This window comes from Podarcis vaucheri, assembly GCF_965113315.1.
Source record: "Podarcis vaucheri genome assembly, chromosome: 7".
NCBI classification, from domain to species: Eukaryota; Metazoa; Chordata; class Lepidosauria; order Squamata; family Lacertidae; genus Podarcis; species Podarcis vaucheri.
Window position 1 is genome coordinate 47,600,187 of NC_138765.1, and position 26,877 is coordinate 47,627,063.

Consider the following 26,877-nt stretch of genomic DNA (forward strand, 5'->3'; position numbering starts at 1 on the left):
GGAAAGAGCCCTCACAAAGACTTCTGCAGTGCCCTCAGACAGACGTTTAGTCTCCAAACCACAAATTGCTACACACCCTCACCCTCTGAGTTGCCTCATGCATAATGGATATGATTAATGCAAAAGTAAAGCTAACATTAACAATACATAATCTTGAAGGCTGGCAGAGCAATACTTCTATTTCCTAATGGAATAACTGGAATGATCCATAAGTAGACTTAAATAGGAACTCATCGAATATTATCTGAACACAGATATGCTTTGTACTCATTGCCTAAGATTCTCTAGAAGGACAAAACCCTTCACCCACCAGAGGCAGAGTTAATATTTTACAGTAAGCTATATATCCGATTGGACAATAAACCTTATGATACCATGAATGAAATGGAAAGGAGGTGAAAATCATGTTTGGCTTATATACCTCATCTCAAACTCATTCAGCCCTGCATACATATCACTTGATTTCTCTTCACTTGATGGCATATAAATGAATCAGTGCACTGTTTCCAGAAGACAGGAGAGGAAGGAATCTAGAGTTTGAATAAATTAAAAGAAGTTGATATGGAAGTTCCATCTGCTGATTAATCCACAATGGCCCTTGGTGGAAGAGTCAGTGACAGATTAACAAACATGTGTAAAGCTTTAAAGAAAAAATGGATGCCACCAATTGGTAGAAGTTGGTAGGGCACACTGATAAACCCAGCAAGCATTTCATTAGGCTGTCAAAGTGTTTTATTCCACTGTTTTATGACTAAAGTAGCAACACTTTAAAAAAATTAATGTGTTGGTACTATAGTCAGTCGGTCAGTCAGTCAGTCAATACATTGTAAATCCAAACACAATGCCATGTGTGTGTTTAAGGTGATCTGGTTTTGTTGTTCTCTCTATTAGAATTTTTTAGACTCCATGTTTGATGATATTGTTGCATCTGATCATGCTTCACTTTAATTGTATTTACTCATCTACATTTATGAGAACAGTGCTAGTGGGCAGCATTATATAAATATAGGGGCACTATCCAAGGCAGCATGAATGGAATTCCTCTTTCACCTGAAACCCCCGTTCTTTTTCATCTGCTGCTGAGCATTTCCAAACTTCATAGAGCAGATTTGAAGGGTGCACAAGTGTCCATGACCAGAACCTGGTGCAGAGGCTATGTTCAGAGTCAGAGCTGAGCCAATAATATTAATTTTATTATTTATACCCTGCCCATCTGGCTGGGTTTCCCCAGCCACTCCGGTCGGCTTACAACATATCTAAAAACATCAATCCTTAAAAATTTCCCTAAACAGGGCTGCCTTCAGATGTCTTCTAAACATCAGATAGATATTTATTTCCCTGACATCTGAAGGGAGGGCATTCCACAGGGCAGACGCCACTATCAAGAAGGCCCTCTGCCTAGTTCCCTGTAACTTCACTTATCGCAGTGAAGGAACCAGCAGAAGACCCTTGGAGGAAGACCTCAGTCCTGAGTGATGGGGGTGGGGATGCTCCTTCAAGTATTCTGGGTCGAGTCTGTTTAGGGCTTTAAAGGTCAGCACCAACACTTTGAATTATGCTTGGAAATGGACTGGGAGCCTGTGAAGATCCTTTAGGACTGGTGTTATACGGTCCTGGCAGCAACTTCCAGTCACCAGATGGTGGAGATTAAGAATCTCAAAATGGACCTGTTAACCTAGTGAAGATCTAGAGGAGACAAGAGGCTTAATTTGTCCCTGATAACCCCTCTTCACCTGAACTTCTTCTGCAAGGGCATGAAGTTGGGTCATCTCCCTCATAGCCTAGGGGAATCAGCAAAGGGAATCAGCAAGGCAGGGTTTGTACTTGGTTGGGTTCTTGATGGCCTGGGTGTGGCATCCCTTAGATAGGGGTCTCCAAAGATTTTCAAGGTCTAGATGGGACCGGGCAATGTAGGAGGAAGGAGAGAAAGGGGAAGCCCCATTGCATGGAGCAGAATCTTCTTGTAGTCATGCACCATTGTGTATCACCCACATTTTTATTATTTTCAAGACGATTTTTTTTTAATCATCAACAACAAACTATTGCACATCATTCAACATGTGTCTAAAGCATACTTCTAAGATTGTAGTCCAAAATTCTAAATCTAACGTTCTCCTACTAAAATTATTTTCAGTGTAAGCCTCCCCAGACTGCTAAGTTCCAAACCTCTTGCTCTTCTCTAGAGTTTTGTTGAAAGTTCTATTCCTGTTAACTTTGCCATAGCTTTCAGCTCTTTCATGTCTTTTTTACCTCTATTTTAACAACGTATGGTCATGAATTGATTAAAAAAACACTCAGAAAAGTAGTCCAGATATTCTTTGAATATATCAGGGGTTGGCAAGGTTTATCTTGCCTGGGTTGGATCGGTCCCATGGAGATCCCCCTGTGGGCCAGGTTGCAAGTGAGCAGATGAGGTTTTCGGTGTCTGCGTCTGCACAGACTCCATTTCTGGCACTGCGGAAGAAAGTCCCTGAGCTACGCTGTGCCGGTTTAGCAAAGCACACGAGTGGGCAGCTCGGTTCGAGGGCGGCTCGTGAGCTGGTCAAACGATCTCTGCGGGTCACTTCTGGCCCATGGACCTTAGGTTGCTGACCCTTGGAATATATGATCCTGGTTGATTTTGTATGGTGTTTTACCAGTGTTCAGCATCAGTAAACCATTTATTTACTGAAAGAGGTATAGATGCAGTTGTGTTCAAAACATATAGAAAAGTCCCCCATGCCTTTAAAAATGCTGGACCTCCCTGTACAAACTCCTCATCTTAAAAAAAAAAAAAAAATCACCCTCTATGTCTTGAATATTCATCACGATCTGCTTGCAGAAAGCTTAGATGGAGGTTTGACTATATCTGGTTGTTGAACATTCAATCTGATTTGCTTGTGGGATATTTATTCATACAACACTTTCCAATATGTTTTCCCCATAACTTTACTAACTGTAAAAAATAAAAAAAAATCTTAAATTGAATTTTCTGCCCTAGGGCAACAGACTCCTTGAATTCTGCAAACCCAAATTTCCCAGTATGTGCTTGAACTCCTTCAGCAAAATAATTACTCTCTGAGGGTGCCAAATGGGCATTTTACTAATAGTAAGATAGTAGATAAACTTACAGTGGCAAAGAAGGACAGGCCTAAATAGTACAGGAGAAAATGGGAGCTGCAGAGGTTAGCACTTAGCTAATAGGTACCGTGTTAAACTAGGTGAAGCACCAAATGAATCTTTTGCCTCTTTCTTTTTTTTAACACTAGTAGACACATTTTTTATTTAACATTTGTCACCTCTGAGAGCTGCAGGTGCTCAGATGGATTTTAGCAAATGCCTCCAACTGTGTGACATCTGGAATCTGTCACCAGACTAGCAAGAGGTAGCCTTTTGCCATTGGGCCTGCTTTGGCAGATGCATTGTGGGTGTATTCATTTTCCTTTTCTTACTTCCATTTCATGAACAAAATGCTGCATTTCACTTAGAATTCAAGAAACACCTACTGTTTTTATTTTATTTATTTTTGCAGAATGCCTTTGCCAGTACACCTCTAAATAAGGTTCTGGAGACCATACTATGGGAAAAGATCATATTCATTCAAAAACTGACAGTTTAGAGGATCTTCCAGCAATAAATCAGCCTGATTAACCTAAACAAAATAGAGTCCAGGCAGTGAAGTTGCCTAAGGCAGGATAATACAGTGCAAATCTACAGGCTCATCCTGTGGCCCCACATCCAAGGAGTAGAAGGAATTCTTTCCTATGAGAGACATAGGTATGTAAGTGCACGATGGCCCCACCAGTTTGGTGTTCACCCAGATGTGCATGCCAAGCCTAGGAGCACTCCCAAGTTCTGCAAAGCCAAGCCGGCATTGCGTGACCTAAGAGTGCCCTTAACCAAATAATACCTCAAACATTTTCTCCACATAGAATCCTAGAATTGTAGAGTTGGAAATGACTCTGTGGGTCATCTAGCCCAACCCCATGCAATATAGGAATCCCCGTTAAAGCATTCATTGCAGATGACCATCCAGCCTGGGGGAACTGGGGGAGTGTTATTGCTCTAACCTAAACAACAGAGCATAAAGAAGGCTGATCGCTAAAGTATTGAAGCTTTTGAGTTATGATGTTGGAGGAGGCTCTTGAGAGCCCCATGAACTGCAAAAAGATCAAATGTATCCATTCTGAAGGAAATCAGCCCTGAGTGCTCACTGGAAGGACAGATCCTGAAGCTGAGGCTCCAATATTTTGGCCACCTCATGAGAAGAGAAGACTCCCTGGAAAAGACCCTGATGTTGGGAAAGATGGAGGGCACAAGGAGAAGGGGATGACAGAGGACGAGATGCTAGACAGGGTTCTCGAAGCTACTAACATGAGTTTGACCAAACTGCGGGAGGCAGTGGAAGACAGAAGTGCCTGGCACGCTCTGTTCCACGGTGTCACGAAGAGTTGGAGACGACTAAACTACAACAACAAACAACAGAGCAAATGCCCTCCTGGATTAGACCAAAGGTTCATCCAGAGTAGCAATTGGCATCCAACAGGGATGAACAAGTGCATGGGTTGAAATGGGTAAAATCACTGATGATACCTGAACATTTAAATGCTTTTTGTAATATATATGAGTGGACACAGTGAAATTTATTTTTAGCATGTATGGATATTGTCAGGGGTTCAGGAGCAGAGACGCAGAGAAGGAAGGAAACAGAGAGCGAGGGGGAGGAATCCGAAGGGAGAATGAGTGATGATGACGACCCGAGATCTCCAAGCCTAAGCAGTGAGTCAGAGGACTCCCAAAAGGGAGCCCCAGTGAGCAGAGCAAGGGGGGGATCCGGGGGGACACCCCAGGAGGAAGGGAACAGAGGAGATTCAGAGAGCAGCAGCTGGAAGTCGGGACCCACGCTCATAACTGAGAGCGGCAGCAGCTGGAAGTCGGGACCCACGCTCAAGACTGAGAGCAGCAGGGAGGAAGGTAGCCAGGCATCGGGTTCCGGAGGCTGTCAGCAGGAGGGAGGGCACGAGTCAGGGGTGGTCACGCCCTCCTCAGAGAGCGAGGCAACGGTTAAGAGGAAGGCAGGGAGTTGGGCGCGCGCGCCAAGTTCAAATGCAGAGGAAGCTGGCGCAGCAAGCAGCCCGGAGAGGGAGCCGGGTCCCAAAGCCCGCCGAAAGGAGGAGGAAGGAAGTGGGGGGTCTTCAGCGTCGGAGGAGTCTAGGAGGGAGGAGACTAGGAGGAGCAGTGGGACCCAGAGACGCAGGGAGAGGCGTAGGAGGTGGAGCAAGGCTAGGGTATTAAGCTGGTGCACAGGGGGCGGAGAGTCAGACGAGACTTCGGCGACCTAGAATGGAAGGTGTAGAGCTGCACGCTGCAGTTCGGACATGAAACTTGTAACTCAATAAAGACTCTTATAAAGTGAACGTTGGCTAGCGTGGTCCTGTGTGAGCTGGGACCTGGTGGCAGCTCTGACAGATATGATCAGACTTCACAATTCTTTTCTTTCTTCTATATCTGGCAAACTTTTGAAAAGCAGTTTTAAGTTTTGGAACCATCATCTGACATGTTCACCATTTTTGATCAAGCATTGCATTATATGCATGTCATCAGTATTCTTTTGTTCATCCTGTACCTATCAATTTTGTTCATCAAAGCTGTCTACATTCTAAAAATTGTGGCAGAGGTTGCCATCTCATACAGCCTGCTTATGGAAATCAAGAACATGATTTAGGTTTAGCATAAATATACATAAAAATGGACTTGAAATTATACGATGCAGCTCCTGATCAGTTTTGGTTTTTAAAGTCCCATTGTACATGGTAAAGCAGTCTCTTGCGGAGGGACAGGAACATTCAGGTGAAGAAATATAATCACGAAATGGAAATGCATTTTTCAGCTGAGTGTATTAACGTTATTTTCACCACAGCAGGGCGTCGGTAAATAAGGCTTATGGCTATGAATACTCAATTTCTTTTAAAAAAATAAATAATAATGTTTGGACTTTGAGAGTAAAATCCCGATATATTTTGGCTGTGATCCAGAAGAAAGGGTAACACAAATCATAACTCTTGCACATATATGTGTGTGCGCGCACACACAAACATATGCATTGAAGAAATCAAGTGAACTCACATAGCTGTTGCTTAACGGTTTAACTCAACGGATTTGCATGTGCAGAAATCACCAGGAGCACACCATCTAAGGCCACATCCACACCACACATTCAAAGCAGTATCAAGCCACTTTAAACAGTGATGGCTTCCCCCAAAGAATCCTGGGAACTACAGTTTGTTAAGGGTTGAGAGTTAGGAGACTTCTAACCCCTCACAAAGCTACAGATCCCAGAGTTCTCTGGGAAGAGGGATTGACTGTTAAATCACTATGGGAATCCTAGCTTCTCCTAACAATTCTCAGCACCCTTAGCTCACTACAGTACCCAGGTCCCCGATTATGTGAGGAATCTGTGGCTGTTAAAGGAGAATAATAGTGTTTTAAGGGTTTGATGCGATTGTGATCAATAGCTGAATGTGCACACACATTGAACCACTAAGTGTACTGAAAAGTCATCCAGGGTAGATTGGATCCTGATGCCTGGGACCATTATATTGACACCATTTGAGCTGTGCACAAGTTGAATTCAGCATGTCTACAGCAAGATCTCCTGGATTGCCACAGTTTCCAAGAGCATTTAGCAATCTTTCCTTGTAAGCACATAAGAAGAAAATAAGACAGTTGCAGAAAGTAAGTGGATTAGGTGACATCCTCCCCCTCATCCTCTGTGAATCCATAGACAACACTCCCACACAACCCACTTTTTTGCTTTGAAACATATATGATGCCTGGGTCCAGTAATGTGGAGCATGGCCATTCTTTCCTGGAAGTGGACTACAGTGGTGCCCCACAAGACGAATACCTCTCAAGACGGAAAACTCGCTAGACGAAAGAGTTTTCCGTTTTGGAGGTGCTTCGCAAAACGAATTTCCTATGGGCTTGCTTTGCAAGACGAAAATGTCTTGCGAGTTCCTATGGGTTTTTTCCCCTTTCCCCCCTTTTTCTAAGCCGCTAAGCCGCTTTTCAGCTGATCCGATAAACTGATAAGCCGCTAAAAGCCTCTAATAGCGCTAATCCTCTAATCCGTCAATGGGCTTGCTTCGCAAGACGAAAAAACCGCTAGACGAAGAGAATCACGGAACGGATTCTTTTCGTCTTGCGAGGCACCACTGTACTGAAGCAGTAGTGTTGCAGATACAGGGGTTCATGCCTGTGTGCCTACTGTTACTGACTTCAACGGGGCATACTCCCTGGTAAGCAAGTATTCTTATGGCCTTATTCCCTAGGCACCATGTTGAGGGAGATATACCCCGAGTACAGCATGCTTCTGAATACCAGTTTCTGGAAACAGGAGGGAAAAGTGCTGTTGAACTCAGGTCCTGCTATTGGACTTCCCATATGCATCTAGATGGCCACTGTGAAAACAGGATGCTGGCCTAGAAGAACCCGATCCAGAGGGCACATGTTCTTAAAAGAAACATTAACTCCCACTAATAGCATTTTTTAAGGACATCCCCAAAGGCAACTTTAGAAGAAAAAAGAGAGACAATAAGTTACCAAGGACAGCTACTAGAAGATAAGAGTTGGCAGAGCATATGGTTTCTCTTGGCAGTTCAGATAATACATGATATGTTCCTGTGTGAATTATATATTCCCAGAGGGACACTTGGGCACACTGCTTACAGTGATTTCATTTGTTTATTTGTTTGCTTGACTTGATCAAGTATTTCAGGGAGACAATTAAATGACTGCACTTGGAATAAAGGAGGCGGGATTGAGCTTCTTGCAGCCTCCCAATCTGCATGTTGCATAGTGGGTCATGTGCTTCAGATTAGACTTCCCACCCCATCAGCTGAGACCGTCCATCTGCTTGTGCCCACAGAGTGCAACTGGTGGATGATAGATCTACTGACCATCTATGCTACTTGGCCTTGATCCTGTCTTTCTTTTTGCTTCTTTGGTATGATCAATATTCAGAATCCTGCAAGTGGATCCGCCATAAAACCCCTCACTGATTCAAAAGCAGTGCCCAATAATGTTCATCAATGAACTGAATGTGGAGGCAGGAGCTGAATGTTTCTGAAAGTAGCAAGTAAAAGAGTTTAAAAGTCCTCTTGCAAAGGAATCTATGTACTGCAGAATTTGTCCTACGTTTGCCAATGGCTTTAGATGATTTACTCATGTTTACCATTTTTATAGTGTTTTGAGTGCTCAAAGATCCTCAGATTCATTCTGTCCTCAATCCTTACAACAAGCCTGTAAAGCAGTTCTTTTTTTACTATCTTCATCTTGCAGGTGTGGGTCTGAGGCAGAAATACATGGGCTGGGACATGTGGCCTGTTTCGATCCAAATCAGTCTATGTTTTCCTTCAATTATTCTGGAGGATGGAGACAGAGGTGCATGACTCCTGGGCCTGCTAGTCCACTCGCCCTCTAGGTCAGGCTTCCTCAACCTTGGCCCTCAAGATGTTTTTGGCCTACAACTCCCATGATCCCTAGCTAGCAGGACCAGTTGTCAGAGATGATGGGAATTGTAATCTCAAAACATCTGGAGGACCAAGGTTGAGGAAGCCTGTTCTATGTGCAGTGGTGTTACAGAATGGTGAGGGCACCTCGAAAGACCCCGATGAGGAAACTCAGGTGTAGGAAGAGTAAAAACAAAGAGCAGTGTGTGTGTGTGTGTGTGTGTGTGTGTGTGTGTGTGAGAGAGAGAGAGAGAGAGAAAGAGAGAGAGAGAGAGAGAGAGAGAGAGAGAGAGAGATACTTTGCCTCTGGGCCTTAGCTTCCCTATACCTGCAGAAGTCCTTGAGAACTGAGTAATTTCAGGAACACTGTTCCCACAATGAAACACCTGGTTGGTACAGAATTTTGCTTTCCTTGCACCCGGATCACACCTTGGCCTGTGCATATTTTTTCTTGTTCAATATGCTTTGTAAGCTGCCTTCTCTTCCAGAAGTAAATGACACAAGGTCTACTACAACAACCAAGTTTCTGTAAAATTACTCTCATGTAGCAAAATTAGTGCAATGTAAGTGTGTTCTTTACATATACCTGGAACACACTCTGTGTGCTTCTTGGAAGTGAAAGGTGACACACCTGGATAACTTTTACTATACACTATGACTCCATAGGGTGAATGATGCATTTCTGTGGCTAACTTAATCCAGAGTGCTTCCGCAAAAAGATGTCTTAATAACTCAGAAATGGTACTGATCGTAGTTTACTTAGCACTAAAATGAGAAAGCCTTGCCCCCTAGTGGAGGGAAGTTTGTAACAAGCTTATGAGAGTCTGCAGATTCAATGTTTTATATACTTCCCTCCCCTGAAGTATCACGTCTTATAAAAATGGAAAAAAGAAATAAGAAAACACACATTGTATTCTATGTAGCAAGCCATATGTTCCATCAGATAAAGGTTCTGAACTGGGGAAATTACATTAATTAACCTACCTTATTGGAAAGATCCAAACTGTTCAATTCAAGGTTTGCTGCTAAATTCAGTATGTTCCTTGTATTTGTTATCAAATCAACAGGAAAAAATAGTTATTAAATTGTGTAATTTTCCTGCTTTAGGATTTGTGTGTATATACTACATTAACTCTGAAATTTGTGTGGTAGGTGATATTATAGTTGTTGTTGTTTAGTCGTGTCCGACTCTTCATGACCCCATGGACCAGTGCACACCAGGCATTCCTGTATTCCACTGCCTCCCACAGTGTGGTCAAACTATAGTAATTTAGGACAATAGATGATTTAAAATCAAGAGTGGGAAAATAGAGAAAAGGGTGCAGGTTACCCCAAGGAGCAGATTTCTTTCTGAATCATAATGAATGGAAATCCAAGGCAGTTGATTTTATTTTATCATTGCTCAACTGAATCCAGCCAAAATTAGTTACAATTAGTTCTCATTGAAATCAGTGCTGCAAGCTAGTCATGATTTAAGGTCCCAAATGATTTAAATGGAGAAGAAGCGCAATGAACTCACAGTGCTGTCTTCTCTGTGCCTACTCAGAAGTAAGCCCAATTGAATCTAATGGAACTTACTACAATATAAGTGTCCGTCACAGAAATAATCTGGATCCAACTCATAATTTATTATTTAGGCTACAATCCTTTGGGGAATCACTTATCTGAATGATTTTGGCCCATATCAAAGAGTTATCCCTCAAACAAAATACGCACTAGTTGAAAGTAAGTTGTGGAGTTAGGGGTGGAAAGGAGCATTGCTGTTGTCTAGACAGTGGTAAGTAGGCCCTACTAGTAATGGACTATGATTTGCTTCAATTGTAAAACACACAATGAACATATCTCTTCTCCCCGCTGCTGCTGTTCCATGCTTTACACCTCTTTCTACACCCTTGATATGTTGGACAATTAATGTTGCTAGGGGTGATGGTTTGCTGCTGGTAGGTTGGATGGCCCTGACTGGTAGAAAAATGCCAGGGGTTAGGGCATCAGATGGGATGGAGGGACAGACAGAGTGGGAAAACCACAGGGAGGCCTTGTAAGTACATTAACCAGTGGTGGCTGGTGCTGATTGGGGCTAGTGGAGTGGAAGGCAGAGGGTCCAACGCTAGGTGGAGCCAGAGCCAATGGCAGGCAGGCACAACTAATTCTAATTTCATCCACAACCTCCTCCCTGCTGAGTTCTGCAAGAGCAAAACTGAGACCAAGGAGTAGCAAATTGACAGGCAGCCCCACCACATGGACTGGATATAGGTAAGAAGGCAGGCAAATGGGGCCTGGCTGACAGCTGATCAAGGTTGGTGGGGTAGTGCCCCATATGCCCTTATGGTCCAGCCACCACTGCATTAAACCAAATTCACAATTCCCCTTCAGTCCTTTTTGGTCCACACCAGGTGGTCAGTAATGAAGGAGATGGGGAGAGAGCCAGTGTGGTGTAGTGGTTAAGAGCGATAGTCTTGTAATCTGGGGAACCGGGTTCACATCTCTGCTCTTCCACATGCAGCTGCTGGGTGACCTTGGGCCAGTCACACGTCTTTGAAGTCTCTCAGCCCCACTCACCTCACAGAGTGTTTGTTGTGGGGGAGGAAGGGAAAGGAGAAGGTTAGCCGCTTTGAGACTCCTGAAGGGGAGTGAAAGGCAGGATATCAAATCCAAACTCTTCTTCTTCTTCTTCTTCTGGGGCCACTGTATACTGCAACACCCCGCTCCCATGAATAGAGTCTAATAATGAATTAAACTCCTGCTTCATAATTAACAAGTTGTGGCAATTGCTTGGGGAAAGAATGCCTGAGAAGAACTTTAGGGAGTTGTTTCGTTCCATTACTTTTTTGTTTTTCAATTGTATTGAGCTTAGCTATATTGTAAGCCACTTTGTGTTGGCTTTTTTAAATTGAAAAATGAGATATAAATAATGCATACACAGTACACTGGGAAGCAGAAACCCACCAGTTGGGTTCGGCATTTCTTTATTTCCTTTTCCACATTGTTGCCGAGATACTCTCTTCTACTTTTTATTGAGTTTAGTCCTGCAACTTTTGCTGCTGTTTTGTAATTGAAATGCCTACTTAAATTTTTTAACAATGTTAATTTCTTTTTGCAGGAATAACACACTTTTGGTCTGAATCACTATAATTATGTATGAGACACTCTTTTTTTATTGCTAGCTATCATCCAGACATGGTGCTGAAGAAACTAGGATGGTAATTTAATGTACAAAGAAGGAAATTACTGGCAAATCGGATATTGTTTAAGTGACTGCAAAAGTGTAGCACTTTTTAAAAAATTAAAATGAGCACTAAGTCATATTCACTAAACTGGTGGTTATAGTCACTTATAGCTGAATCAGGAAGAGATATGTAAACTCTTTAGAGGAATCTTCACTGCAGGTTTTTTATTTTTATTTAAAAAAACAATTTCTGTGATCAGAGATTAGCTGCAAAAATACACCAGAGAATCTGGGGTTTCAGGCCATGTAGAATAATCTGTAAGACAACATACATATTTGCCATTGGAGCTGTAGTTTCTGCACTAAACAATAATATTTCCAAGGACGACAACTAGTTATCATTAGACTTGTCAGCCGAGAATCTCAAACCAAGATTCCTTTAGGTTGGACCCTTCAGCCTGTGCCTCTGTGTAAACACCTCAGGTAAAGCGTGTTCTCCAATAAATGAGAGCATGTGTTGAGGTGTGGGCCACCAGGCCAGGCCTCTTGTTGCCAGGCAGGTTAATAGTTGTTGCCTGGCATCATGATTGGGTAACCGGGTTGCTGGGGCAAATTGTATGTTGCAAATTGGGTGGGTGGGACCATAGTCTTTAAATATTGGTGCACTCTGGTTTCTCTTTCTCTTTGCAGAGTGCATCGGATCACCCACCCGCCCGCCCTCTTTCTGGTTGACCTTGCTTTGCCTGTCATGGGGTCGTCTGCTTTGGAGCAGGAGCCTAGTAGGAATTTTGCCATTTGGTGATTGGCTGTGCCATTTGGTTTTTGCCTACTACTCAGCAATTCGTCACAACTTGTAAGGTTGCGGTTAGGCATTGGTTATAATATGCTGGTGGTGGAGGGGTCAGGCTGGGCCTGCCCCTCCTATTGTGCTGAAGGGAATTCCGTTAAAGGAATCCTGGGGCTTGCCATGATTTCGTCCAATCCCTGTTATGGGACCAGGGCCGCCCAATCCCTGTTATGGGAATCCTTGTTATAGGACCAGGCAGGCAAGCTTTCGGAGAGCTGCTGGGGTGAGCGGCGTGGGTCTGACGCTTAGCTCAAATGACCCCCAAGTTTGACTTTCTCTTCTACTGGCTACCGATCGGACCTCGGGATGTCAGTTCTGTCCCAGGCGGGGGGACAGATAGTCATAACCAATGTCTAAATAACCACTCACTGATTTTGTATTTTAATAAAGTTGTGGCCAAAATAGTGCCCAAAAACCAAAACTAAAATTACGTGTTATGTGTGAAGTTATTTGAGGGGTGGCCTGGGGACCTACACACGCAGACACCTGAAGCATGGAAGGGGCAAATGCAAACTCAGTGGCGTCCACCACCAACTCGGTAGGCTTTAAAAGAGGATTAAACAAATTCATAGAAGATAAAGCTATCAATGGCTACTACCCTACATATTCACATTCATGTTCGATGTCAAGTTAGTAAAGCACAAAGCAAATTTCTGTGTGTGAAGGGGGCTCCTTCTTAGGCAAGACATCTGAATAATTCTGGGGGAAGTTCCATAGAGACTCAATAGCACAAGCAAAATATTCACAGGGAGATACTGCAAATCCCTAAGTTGTCACTGGATTTCACTTCAAATAAAATCTTAAAGTTCCTCTAAACTATCCAAGGAATTTCAGGGAAAGACAAGCAAGTTTTAATAAGAATATCAGGGGAGTTTTGCATATCCCAATTTGTGACGAGGTCACTTTGATCTTCATTTTACAAAGTGTTGGTTTGCATGTAATGCAAAGCCAAATCATTGATTTGAGGTGAATGTGTAAATGTCAGGGTTCACAGAGAAGTCTGTTTGCCCTCCCTGGGCAGGTGGTTTGGCAGGTAGGCCCCGGGCCTCCCCTGTGATCCGGCCTATTGCACCCCGAATCATCCTCCTGCTGCCAAACTGGTCAATGGCTGTAGGAATTCAGGGGGCGTTCCCCTGGGTATGGTGGCAACTGAACAGTAGCAGCACTTGGCACCATGCCCAGGGCAAGGATAAATGCCCAACCTGCAGGGCAGATTGGGGTTTTGGGGATGGTACAACCTTGCTATGGACTACGTCGGTTGCTAGATTTAGGGTTGCTAGATTTAGGATTTAAAATGAAGTCTGGTGGAGTCCAAATAATAGATCAAGATGGTGGACCAAACTGCACTGATTTGGAAACCTCTGAAGATATCGTCACACAATTTGGTGGTGTAACAAAAGTCACAGTAGACTGAGGGAAAGGCAGGACAGGTTCAAATATCCCAGCATCCAGCTATGACCTCCCCACAGCACCAGAAACTATGTGTGTGCATGCATGAGCCAGCTGCCAGGGGCTCTTTTTTTCTTAGCAGCTACAAACACCACCTGCTTCCCCAGCCACAGTGGCAGCAGGATTGCTGAGAGTCGTCCAAAGACAGTTGCCTGAAATCCTTCTTACAATCCAATACTGTATAGCACAACAAGGAGATGCTGCTTCTTCTTTTATGAACAAGGCTCATGCTTGCGATCTGCCTTCGTATGAAATTAGTTTCTTCCCAAATGTCTGTTATCCCTGTTGTTAAATTACTTCAAGTCATGCTCGAAGGCATGCATAGTATGCTACAATCAAGTAGGAACAACACTTTGCATATCATTAAATGCCAAACTCTCTCTGATACTCTAGCAGAGGAACCACAGCCAAAAAAGAGAGAACGTTCACGGCTCTTGTTGCTCTTTTGCTGTTCCAGTTGCCAAGTGAGCACAGGCTAAGGAAGGCAACGTTGCCAAGTGTCAAGTGTGCCATTAATATCCTTATTATTCTCAGAGAGCTGGAGTATATAATGCTATTTTCTCCAATGGCACTATTGATACAAGGGATTAGCATTACAATTTGTATAATTATTGCTGTGCCCAGTAGGGAATCCGCTGAATCAAATATTAATACAAAACAGGATACTCAAGGAATCCAAAGTTCTGAAGCTTCTTTTGCATAACAAGGAAAGAGGATGTTGCATTGATGTGATAACACCAGGTGATTAATGTCAAGGAAGGACTCAGAACAATTATGCCATCACCTTGCACAGAGAGGCTTGATCAATACAATTATGAAGTCTCTCCCCCCCCCTTCAAGCCATGCTTCCTATTTTATTCTATTCTTCAATTACTCCTTGGTTCCCTTCAGATCTATCTTTGAAATCCAAAGCTTTCCTCTCTATTTCTGATAAGCATTTTCACTCTCACTTTCACTCTCTGCCGCCTTGTGTAAGCTCTGCCACACAAGGTATTTTTCCTACATTAGCTAAATCCAGTGTTAGCCCTTCGTTGACATTAGCAGAAGCAAGGTCTCATGCTATTAACAGGACTTGCCACCACATTAACTACTCATTGTTGCAAGTAATGGTATTGATGCTACATCAATGGTAAACACTCCATCATGGGCCCATGTTTTCAGGGTCATTAATGCATTGTTACTGCAGTTCCTGAATCCTTTGCAAGGTGATGGATTCATTGGAAGAATTGGTTTCCTAGAATCATTTTTCCTCCCATTACATCAAACGCAATAATCTCTTTTCAAAGTTTAATAGTCAGAGATCAGTTTGTCTTTGACCCTCCAAAAATCTTTACATGTTCTGAGGAACAAGAAAAACAAGTAATGAAGCGGGTGGGGGGGAATCTGACTTCACTCCTTCCCTATATACCAACATGGGAAACCTCAGGCTCAGAGAACAAATGTGACCCTCTAAGCCTCTCTGTCTTTGGAACTCTCCAGCACAACAACCCACCAACTCTCCTTTACAGCCTCCTAAAGTGCCCTTTAGGAGGGCACTTTAGGACGCTGTAACTTATATGCAGAATTCATCATGCGAAAGGCTGGGCTGGATGAATCCCAAGCCGGAATTAAGATTGCCGGAAGAAACATCAACAACCTCAGATATGCAGATGACACAACCTTGATGGCAGAAAGTGAAGAGGAATTAAAGAACCTTTTAATGAGGGTGAAAGAGGAGAGCGCAAAATATGGTCTGAAGCTCAACATCAAAAAAACGAAGATCATGGCCACTGGGCCCATCACCTCCTGGCAAATAGATGGGGAAGAAATGGAGGCAGTGAGAGATTTTACTTTCTTGGGCTCCATGATCAGTGCAGATGGTGACAGCAGTCATGAAATTAAAAGACGCCTGCTCCTTGGGAGAAAGGCGATGGCAAACCTAGACAACATCTTAAAAAGCAGAGACATCACCTTGCCAACAAAGATCCGTATAGTAAAAGCCATGGTTTTCCCAGTAGTGATGCATGGAAGTGAGAGCTGGACCATAAAGAAGGCTGATCGCCGAAGAATTGATGCTTTTGAATTATGGTGCTGGAGGAGACTCTTGAGAGTCCCATGGACTGCAAGAAGATCAAACCTCTCCATTCTGAAGGAAATCAGCCCTGAGCGCTCACTGGAAGGACAGATCGTGAAGCTGAGGCTCCAGTACTTTGGCCACTTCATGAGAAGAGAAGACTCCCTGGAAAAGACCCTGATGTTGGGAAAGATGGAGGGCACAAGGAGAAGGGGACGACAGAGAATGAGATGGTTGGATGGTGTTCTTGAAGCTACTAGCATGAGTTTGATCAAACTGCGGGAGGCAGTGGAGGACAGAAGTGCCTGGCGTGCTCTGGTCCATGCGGTCACGAAGAGTCGGACACGACTAAACGACTAAACAACAACAACAACAACAACAAAGTGCCCTTGAGTTGTGATGATGCCTCTTGTTTCTTGATCAAGGACTGTACCCCTTGGGCTAAAAAGAGATTCCCCAACACATTGATCCACAGACCAGAAACCATTTGTATACCTAGAGGCAGAAGTAACAAACAACTGGGAATAGGAAAATCTGTCAACTACAATTTCTACTTTTACAGATTTTTAAATTCAGTTGTCAATATTTCCACATCAATTTACTTAAAAACAAAAAAGTCCTTATGACTCTTCATTAGCATTTTACTGCAATTTCTTCTTGTATACACACATTTTTGCAGTGGAATTTTGCCTAATATACACATTCTTGCAAAGCAATTTCCCTGAATATAGTTTTGTATAACTTTCTCCCCCCCCCCCGGATATATGCAGGGTTTTTTGTGTTGTTGTTTTTTGCATGATTTACCATATTATATGCCTTTATTTGGCTGGAGAACTGCATTGCAGAATTAGAAGTGTGTACAGTTACTGTAAGACTCAGAGCCCATGACAGACATGGAAAGTAGTAGGGATATGCAACACCAGGCAACACCAGGCTCTGTGACTGGCAGGTTGTGCTAAGCCCATTGACTGACCAGGCTGACTAGGAGCCAGACTTTCTGTTTAGGTCTCACCAACCGACTGGGAAGGGCTGTAGTTCATTGGCAGAGCATTTACTGGGGATTCAGAAGGCCTCGTTCAACCCCCAGCATTCCAGGTAAAGTTGGGAGAGCCCCCACTTGGAAATCCTGGAAAGCAACTGCTAATCTGAGTCAACAGTCATCCTCTTTCTTTGGTGATCACTCATAGCCAAGTAAGATTGTCTTTCATAAACACGGTTTTAATAATGAGTCTGTAAGTGACTGTGGAGGCCAATTCTGGACCCACACGTCCTTCTACAATGGGGCATTGGTTCCTGGGTGGGAGTTGATCATGGTATGGATTTGCCAAGCGTGCCTTCTTAGCATTTTTCTCCCTTGTGTCCCGAGTTCGGGTATCTTCAAAGCCCTTGACACCTTTGGTTTCCCAGTTGTTAGTGTTTATACTACTTTTTTTTTAGATTTGCCTTGAGACAGTCTTTAAACCTCTTTAGTTGACCACCAGCATTACACTTTCCATTTTTAAGTTCGGAATAGAGTAGTTGCTTTGGAAGACGATCATCAGGCATCTGCACAACATGACCAGTCCAACGAAGTTGATGTTGAAGAACCATTGCTTCAACTTTGGTGATCTTTGCTTCTTCAGGAAGACTGATATTAGTTCACCTGTCTTCCCAAGTGATGTGTAAAAAATTTTGGGGACACCGCTGATGGAATCTTTCGAGGAGCTGGAGATGGCATTTGTAAGTGGTCCATGTTTCACAAGCAGGTAGTAAGGTTGGTAGTACAATAGCTTTGTAAACAAGCATTTTGGTTTCCCTGCAAATGTCCCAGTCCTCAAACATTCTGCACTTCAAAGGTTGGGAGATCCCCCACAACTGCTAATCTGAGTAGACAGTACTGAGTAGATGGACCAATGGTTGATAAAGCATCTACCTTTTTTCCAATATACTTTTTAAACTCCACTTTAGAGTGCTAGCCAAGGTATCCTAAGATGAAGCTCTAGATATGGCATCAGTCTCCACAGTAACATCCCAGCCAATCCCTTCTTCCTACCCAGAGAACCTCACAAATTAGAGTGGCCTATTCAGAAGACCAAGGCAATAGCCGATTTCATTACTTGCTAATCTCTTTTAACACCTGAGTTCCTTTCAACTAAATTACCTCAATAAAAGCTGTAAGTACTAAGAGGAGGAGGAGATCTAGTGTGAAACTCAATTCCTCTACTCCTCTCCCTCCCCAACATTGCAATCCCAGTAATTGCAAATGGCTTGGCTACCATTAACATTACTGAAGTTTATTTGGAGAGCAGAGGCAGGCAAATAAAATCAACTTTGCAAAATTAAAAGAACTCAACCGCTCTTGTCTTTGAGGCATCCCGCTTCTAATTACCAAAAATTGCTTTCTGGTTGAGGGTGTTTGGCTGTAAATCAGGGAAAGATGCTGCAAGTTAAGCAGTAGCAAGTGAAGCACCAGCTGCCTTTAGCTTGATGAAATCAAAGGTTGGTAAACAGTGATGTTAGAGCAAAAGGAGGCACGGAGCAATGCAGATTTCTTCCCACTTGTACACATGTACCGCCTCTCACTTGCTACCCCTCTCTCACACACAAAACAGACAGTGCTGTGATAAAGTGCTTATACACTATGTTGAAGCAATTAGAGAAGGAAACCAAATTTCATTATATGCTTCTGAGTCATCCCCATAAGCTATCATTTCTAGTTTCCCCTTGGCACACTGTTTCCCCCCTGCTTAATAGGATAGTTGGCTTTTTACACAGTGCATCATTGCAAAGGTGTCAAGTAGTTTGCCCTTTCTATGAGCTATAATGACTCTGCATTGAATGGATTTGCAGTCTTTTTTTTAATGACTGTCAGCAGTCACTGGGGGGGGGGAATCATGCTGCAAGCATGCCACTGAACATTTCTTGGGCCTAGTTAATGCTCATGTCACAGCAATTAGAAATGAGAAAATTAGCAAGAATGTTGCCTGTGTGTTCTTGGTGGTAGGAAAATGTGTTTGCTTTATGTTTTGGAGGATTCAAAATCACATTCCAGCGTGTGATTCAAAGGATTTCTAAAATCAAAGACCTGAAGTTACTTCACATAACTAAGGGACTTACTGCTGAGAGTATACCTATTTCAATTTGGGGGCTAATAACATTTTTAAAATTCTCTCTTATATGCAATCATTAAAGAACCCATATTTATCTGATCCTCATTTTATAGTACAGCTCTTCTGAAACTATCCTATGTCTATTTTGCTTTTGACAGGCATGAGGAGCACTCCCCCAAGAAGTGCCTTAGAAGAAAATAAACCACGGGTATTATAACAATCAAAACATAGCTTAAAATATATCAAATATGGAAAAGTGAAACCCTCCATCATAATGAGAAAGGGGACACAATTAGTTTTAAATCACAGGAATCAGTAAAATGCTTTCTGGAATAAAAACGTTTTCAGTGACAATCTAAAAGGGGGAGGGTTGTTTGATCTTTTCAGGCAGAAGATTCCTCAACTTTGGTGCCACCAAACAAAATGCCATGTCTCAAAATGGATAGCTTTATGGCTCTTTCTCTTTCAAACCCTGAAAGTGGTTGCTGCCAGTTAGCATAGACAATCTCCTTGCTCCCAAAATGCCACTGGTTCAGATTCTGAACTCTGTGGCCCAATATGCCCAGCTGATTACATGAAAAAGCACCCGCAATGCCATTATCCAAATTTGGCATACAACATGTCAGAAACAGTATGTGGAAAGATGACACGGGACACTAAAAAGCTGCAATAACTGCTATGACTTTCTGCAGCCAAACCATGGAACCACCACAGTTAGAATGTACTGTAAGTATGTAAGATCTTTTGTCAGCTCCACCTGGCACAATTCCTCTTCTCGGAGTGCCACTTAGCCCTAAAGATAAAACTGAAGCCTCATGCTCCTGAAGTATTTGAGCCTACCTGCAACTCGGTTCCCAGCCCTTCCAAATGAAACCCTGTTAAATTGTTCCAATCAGTTTAACAAAACGTTGAGATCCTTATGACACTCAGCCATGACTCACACCCTCTGATGTGCTGCTCTTGAGCCTCTCATACAGACCTTACAAATTATTCTCATTATTATTAAATTTACATACCACCCTTCATCTGAAGATCACAGGCCACTTAACAAAATTGCAAACACAAAATACATAATAACAGCAGCAACATTCTCCACCGAAACATTTAAAAGCCCATACATAGTTTAATCAGTCCAAAGTCTGCTTGAAGAACATTTCACTCGGCACATAAATATATGTAACAAAGGCACTAGGCAAACCACCCTGGGGGAGAGCATTCCAAAAATGAGGGGCCATAGCAAAAAAGGCCTGTTCTTGGGTTGCCAACCTCCAGACTTCTCAGAGGGGGGCACACAAAATAGGGCATCAGATTATGATTGTAGGGTACAGTTTGATTCATATGGGGAGAGGTGGTCCCAAGTCATTTCTGAACCATCTTCAGGGGCAACCCCAGGTAGAATGCATTTCAGTAATCTAACCATAGGTTAACAATGCTCTGCCAGGAACTATCACCCTAGGTAAAGGTAAAGGTACCCCTGCCCGTACGGGCCAGTCTTGCCAGACTCTAGGGTTGTGCGCTCATCTCACTCTATAGGTCGGGAGCCAGCGCTGTCCGCAGACACTTCCGGGTCACGTGGCCAGTGTGACAAGCTGCATCTGGCGAGCCAGAGCAGCACACGGAATGCAGTTTACCTTCCCGCTGGTATGCGGTCCCTATTTATGTACTTGCACCCGGAGGTGCAAGTCGTGCTCAAACTGCTAGGTTGGCAGGCGCTGGGACCGAACGATGGGAGCGCACCTCGCCGTGGGGATTCGAACCGCCGACCATGCGATCGGCAAGTCCTAGGCGCTGAGGTTTTACCCACAGCGCCACCCACTTCCCAACATGCAAACTAATTTGTCAACCAATTCCTGAAACTCCTGCATTATAACATTCCCAACCACTAACATTCTCTGGATCTTTTCTTGCAACACCAATAGCTTCTCTGTTAGCAGCCAAGAAGTAAATAAAGTAAATAAAGTCCTTGAATTCCTGCATTAAGTACACACATTGAACTGACTCCCGAGGCCCCCCACAAAAACTGTGCCAAGCCTGTCTGCCGCTTCATGGTCCATTCCAAAGATTAACTAAAATGCTCAAAGGCTGCACATGAGATAGAGCAACCCATAGGGAGAGCCCTAGTAACATAAAATTTTATTTCATAATCAAGACCTATTAACTCTAAATCTGAATGAACTGGGATTAGGCAGAATGCAGATTTGATGTCCTGAACCCCTGGCCTACCTGGCAGCAAGCCAGTATGTCAAGTCCCCAATCCAGGATCAATCCATGTGTCCAAAGTCCAGTCCCATAGAGATTCTGGGGCATCCAAACTGAGGTCCATCGCCTCAGCTCTGCTACTCTTTTATACTTTGCAAGCTGATTGCAGCACCTGGGCTTGATGAGGCATGTGACCTTCACCTGTTCCAAGCTTACTCCAGCTAAGGAATCACACACTTTCTCCTGGAGCTAACAAACCCTACCTGGCCAGCTAGTGAGCTCTTGCCTGATTCTGCCTCCTCCTCCTGCTTTTTACACCTCAGAGCTTTCCATGTTTGTGGAGACAGCGGTCCCTCTATTGGGTCCTGCTGCTCTGCTTCCTGTGCACTGACCCCCATCTCCTTGCCATCCTGTGAGTATTTCTGCAAACTTCTGCATAATCTCTACCACTGAACAGTGTTTCTTCCCTTATTTAAGAGAAGCTATATTTTTAAAGAAAAGCTTGCACCTATTAGATCACATCAGATTAGATGTGAAAATAGGTGTTTTGTTTTTGCAATCTGGCCACAAACATTAAGCAAACCTTTTTCTGGGGTTATACTTGCCAGGTTCTCATTTTGGGGGTTAAAAAAAGATGCAGTTGGTTAGTGAAGATAATAGGCTTTAATGCTTCCTTAATGTACAGGTTATTTATTTATTTCCTCTTCCCAGCACTCTTGTGCTTCATTATCACAATTGTCTATGCCTTGTAACACAGCGTGGCTATCAGCGCTCTCCCAAACACACTGAAACATAATGCAAGCCTAATTGTACATGCACCTAGTCTTTAAAGCAAATAGCTCTCATTATAACAGATGCCCTCTGTAATTGGAGGGATATTGTCCAAAAATTAGCTGGAAATCAGTTTAATTAAAGTTCGTAAATTACTGTTGAAGTCACAATCCTGCCACAATGTAATTGACACTGACTGATTAAATTTGCCATATTACAGTCACAACAACAAATGGTCCATGTCATATTTTTATTCTTATTTTTAAAAAACTATTTATAGCACAGGAGATATATACATGTTGTTTAAAATAGAACTCCGCCCCCCACCCCTGTGTATACCATTGCAGAACTGGTAGTCTGGGAGGCTAGCAGATGATTAAGTCTGGAAGGGTGGTCTGATGTCAGATCAGTCTTTCCTTTAGCCACCTGATGCCCTCTAGCTGTTCTGGACTACAACTTTCATCAACCCCAGCCAGCATGGCCCATGGTCAGAATGACAGATGCAACATTTCCAGAGCAACTAGAGAATCCCAGATTTCCAGCATCTGCTTTAAACTAAGGAGCCATGCTAGATTAGAAGCTTTCTGAGAAGCTACAGGAGGATTTTTTGCAGCATCTCAAAGACCTATGAAGCTGTGAAACCATCCATTGAACAATAGGGCCTGTTGAAGTTTGGCTTCAATTCCAAAAGACTTTTACTTTACTGGGTACCTGGGGCCTGCCAATTAAGAATTTGATGACATCCCTGAATTGTGTGGGTGTGACATCTCTACAGTCTGGAAAGCTCTCAAGCAGGAAATGAGGGCACCACCCTATTTCCACTGTTATTACCAGCAATTAGTATTCAAAGGCATGTTGCCTCTGATCCTGGGCACAGTATATAGCTACCAGAGACCACTGACTACTATACCATTCATGATTCTAGAGTTTCAGAGAAGAGTCTTTCCCATCTCTACCTGGAGTTGCCAGGAATTGGACCAGGAACCTTTTGCTTGCAAATCATGTGCTCTACCACTGAGCTAAGGTCAAGAGGGTGTGTGTGTGTGTGTGTGTGTGTGTGTGTGTGTGTGTCTGTTCTAGTAAGTTTGCTGAGAATTAAGTCTCATTAAAAGCAATGGAGTTCTGATTGATCCTGATGTCTCAATGGGTTCAGTGGGTCTTAATGTAAGAGTAAGCATTCTGTCAATTTCAGCATTGCTTTGCTGGGTGGGTGGTCTTGAACTTCAGGGGAAAGGAAAAAATAGGCAAGTACATTTTTCTTCATGTTGCCCAGAGGTCAACTTTGTAAAAGCAAGAAAACAGTTACCTTTCTCTTTCCTGCCTCAGCTGCAATTATCAAAGAAATGGGTGACCCATCATTTTTTTATAAAATAATTTCCCATCTCTTACTCCCCAATTTCATCCACTTCTATTGTAAATATTCTTCAGGCTAATTTGTCCAATCTCGTTAGATGGTAATAAAAGCTTGGCACAATGCAGTGGCAAATGTTGGCACTGAAGAACATCCCAATGACATTAAGGTGAACATCTGTTGCCGCTCTTGAATCTCATTTAGCATCCTTGCAAACTCTCTTTATGAGCTTCAGAAAGCAGCGTGGAAGCTTGCAAACACTGTGTCAGAATTCTGCTCTGTCTCCGAAGTGTTGTTGTAGAATCCTCATTGATTCTATCTGCAGTTTCCATCTCCACTGTCAGGTTTTGAGAGTTTATCCAGCACCCAATTTACTTTAGACCCCACTTCTGTTGTTGAGCCCACTTGGCTCAACTGTGGCCTTGGGTATTCTGAAATGGCATCATTGATGGCAGCCATTGGGCCACTGACTGATTTGGAAGTGGAAAGTGGAGTGGAAGTGGAGACTCTACTCTAGGACAGGGGTAGGGGACTTAATCTCCCCAGATCCTTATCTTTCCCACCCACCTGGACCAAGTTTGTAAGTAGGTGGGGCAATGATGGAAAGCAAAATAGAATGTCTGCACTTCCTAGGGCTGATAAGAGTTACAGTCAGAAGCAACAGGTTAGGGATGGCTGCTGTGTGGCATGGACATATTTTGAAATACACACTTCAAGAGATAAGAAGATCTGGAAAATAAGGGTCTAATGTTTGATACATTCTTTATCCCCATAAAGCTCCCTGTGAGTAATCTAGGATCCAGCTATGATGTCTGTCCCTGGAGAGATAGAGCCTTGTCACATTGATTCATGTTCTGGTAACCTCCCAATCGGATTACAGGCAATTCCCCATTTACACATGCTGGATTTGCTTTCAAATACATGTGCAGCGTTGGGAACCTGGAAGTGGATTCCGGAAATAAGGAGCACCCTGGAGAGTTCTGTCTCACAAGGATGTCCTTTCCATGCTATGGGGAAAGTCTCCTCACAAGCCAGGGGTGCAACAGGGCTTTGTTGAGGCCTACTGCCTAACAGCTGACTTGTGGGGTAAAGCAGCAGCAACCGCTGCTTCCCCTCCTTCAGCTGTAGAAGCCACCCTGGCTCTCTAGCTCTCACATGAGACAGCATGGCTTCATGGACAAGCACAGACAACACCTGGGAAAGAAGCTTCCCCTTGCCTCAGCTCTGCAAGCAGCTCTGTCCCTGCAAGCTCACACGCTTCTGAGACCAATTCAGGGTACATAGAAAATTCTGAATAAATTGTGGCCAAAACAAGAAAACACAATTTTCTCTGTTGCAGTGCTCATGCTTTAAGTTTGGTAAAATACTTCCTTTTGTCCCACTACCAGAGGAAGTGGATGGTGCAATGGTACAAGAAAGGAACTCCTCTGTGGTGGTATCCTGTCTCTCAGAGCTCCTTGGTTCAGAGAGATGTTTCTACCTGCTTTAGGGGCTGGTTTTTACTCATGCATTGAGATTTTTTGTCCTGATCTCGTTTGTTTGGCAAGGAGCCCACAAAGCATTGGAGGAATTTCAAGATCATGGAGACTTAGTGAACAATTTAACTTTAAAAAGGGCTACAAATTGATTGGTGCCTTTTGATCCACTCTTTCCAGATCAGCTTTTTAGGTTCCACCCACTTTGTAATACCTACATTCCTTCAAGGGGCATTGGATTTACAGAGAGACATTTCTCCCATGACTCTTGGCCACTCACCTAGAGTCCTTCATGCACCATTGAACTGCAGAGGTAGGTTGGAAGGGACTCAGTGCCCAGGGCAATGTTCTCATGAGGCTCACAGCTCTTGTTCTATAGACCCAAACACTGTGAGATATGGTCCAGGTGGCTCCTGCCCATTGGCCTTGAATTCAGTGACAAGAACCCAGTCTGTTTCCTTAGCCAGTCAGTATCTGGTTGGTGCTGGATTCGAGGGTCTCACTTTCATAATATTATATCTCAGGGACGTTCAATGAAGCCAAAGACTCAAGAGAAACCAAAGAAAGTAGTTCTTCACACAGCACAATTTTAAAACTGTGAAATTCTTTTCAATATGATATAGTGATGGCCACCAACTTGAATGGCTTTAAAAGAAGATTAGACAAATTCATGGATAAGGCTATGAACATTAGTGACATTACGACTGATAGCACTGGGCTGTGGAAATCTGAAATACTTAGAGGAGTCCTTCCAGTCTTCACCATCTGAACTGTCAGGAACTTCCCTAGAGAAAGAGAAGCAGCAAATGATGTCCTGACCAGAGGTGTTTGTGCAAGGCATAATGTCCTAAGTGTATATCACCTAATTTATAGGCTGCTGTGATTACCATCCAACACTTTCTCTCTCTCTCTTTCCATCTGTGCAAAACCTGCAGAATACAAAATGAACAATAAAGGAAGCAAGAGTTAAAGAAAATACAGGGACATGGGAGCAGCAGGAGCAGTGGTAAAACTGCTGAATGATCAATGACAGTTTACAACCCATTGTTCCCCAAAAGTCTAAAATTAGATGAGTAGGTGGTCTCACCTTAGGGGGTATTGAATGCTCATGTTTCAGTGCTATTAGTCAGGATAAGTTAAAGGAGAGGGGGCAGAGAAAAATAACAGTTCACCATTTCTAACAGGGTGTCTGATTTAAAGGGGGGATGGTTTCTCTCTGCTCTTTAGAAAGGACCCTTCCAGGGAAAGAAACAGTTTTTTTTTTCCTTGAGAAGGGTGGAGAATGGAACCATGTAAAGGTCATGTGGGACCAAATCTACAGGAAACAAAGATTCCTTGCAGAGGGCCAGTTACTATGGACAATATATGTTTTGTACCATTGCAATAGTAATAATAATGATGATGATGATAATAAAGGTACAGGGAAGACTGCACCAATTTCTGTATACTAATCCCAAGCACATTTAAGGGAAGTGAAGAAAAAGAAAGTGAGAGGAAAAACACAACCACAGCTCTGTTGGAAGCACTATTCTGTGAACTAATCAATATGATGCTTTGCTTCCTCTTGGGGAAAGTGTGTGGGAAACAACAAAGAATCAAAACAACTGTGCTGCTGTTGAATGTATACCAGGTGCAACTGCTGAACACCCCATTTCTCTCAGCAGGCTTTACCTGAAGTCACACAAGCTGTGATTCATGATGCCACACATGAATGCCCAGGATGCATGGCTTAAAATTAGAGATGGACAAATATGTCAATCTGTCGCTCTCTCATTTTATTTTTTTCAAACTTAAGCCCAGTTCATATGCATATTATTTGTTTATTTAAAAAGCCTACATGCATACACATATACATGTACGTGTGTGTGGGTGTGGGTGTATGTGTGTGTGTATATATATATATATATATATATATATATATATATATGCTTTCGTAGATTTTCACGGGTACAGGAATGCAGGTTTTGGTGTCTTCGGGTGTCTTCCCG

General features: G+C 43.2%; 1 long non-coding RNA gene across 1 annotated transcript in view; it reads right to left on the minus strand.

Annotated features, from left to right (window-relative positions):
• The window catches only part of LOC309537523, a 940,942-nt gene that overhangs the window by 321,294 nt on the left and 592,771 nt on the right, over positions 1-26,877 (minus strand). The window lies entirely within an intron of this gene.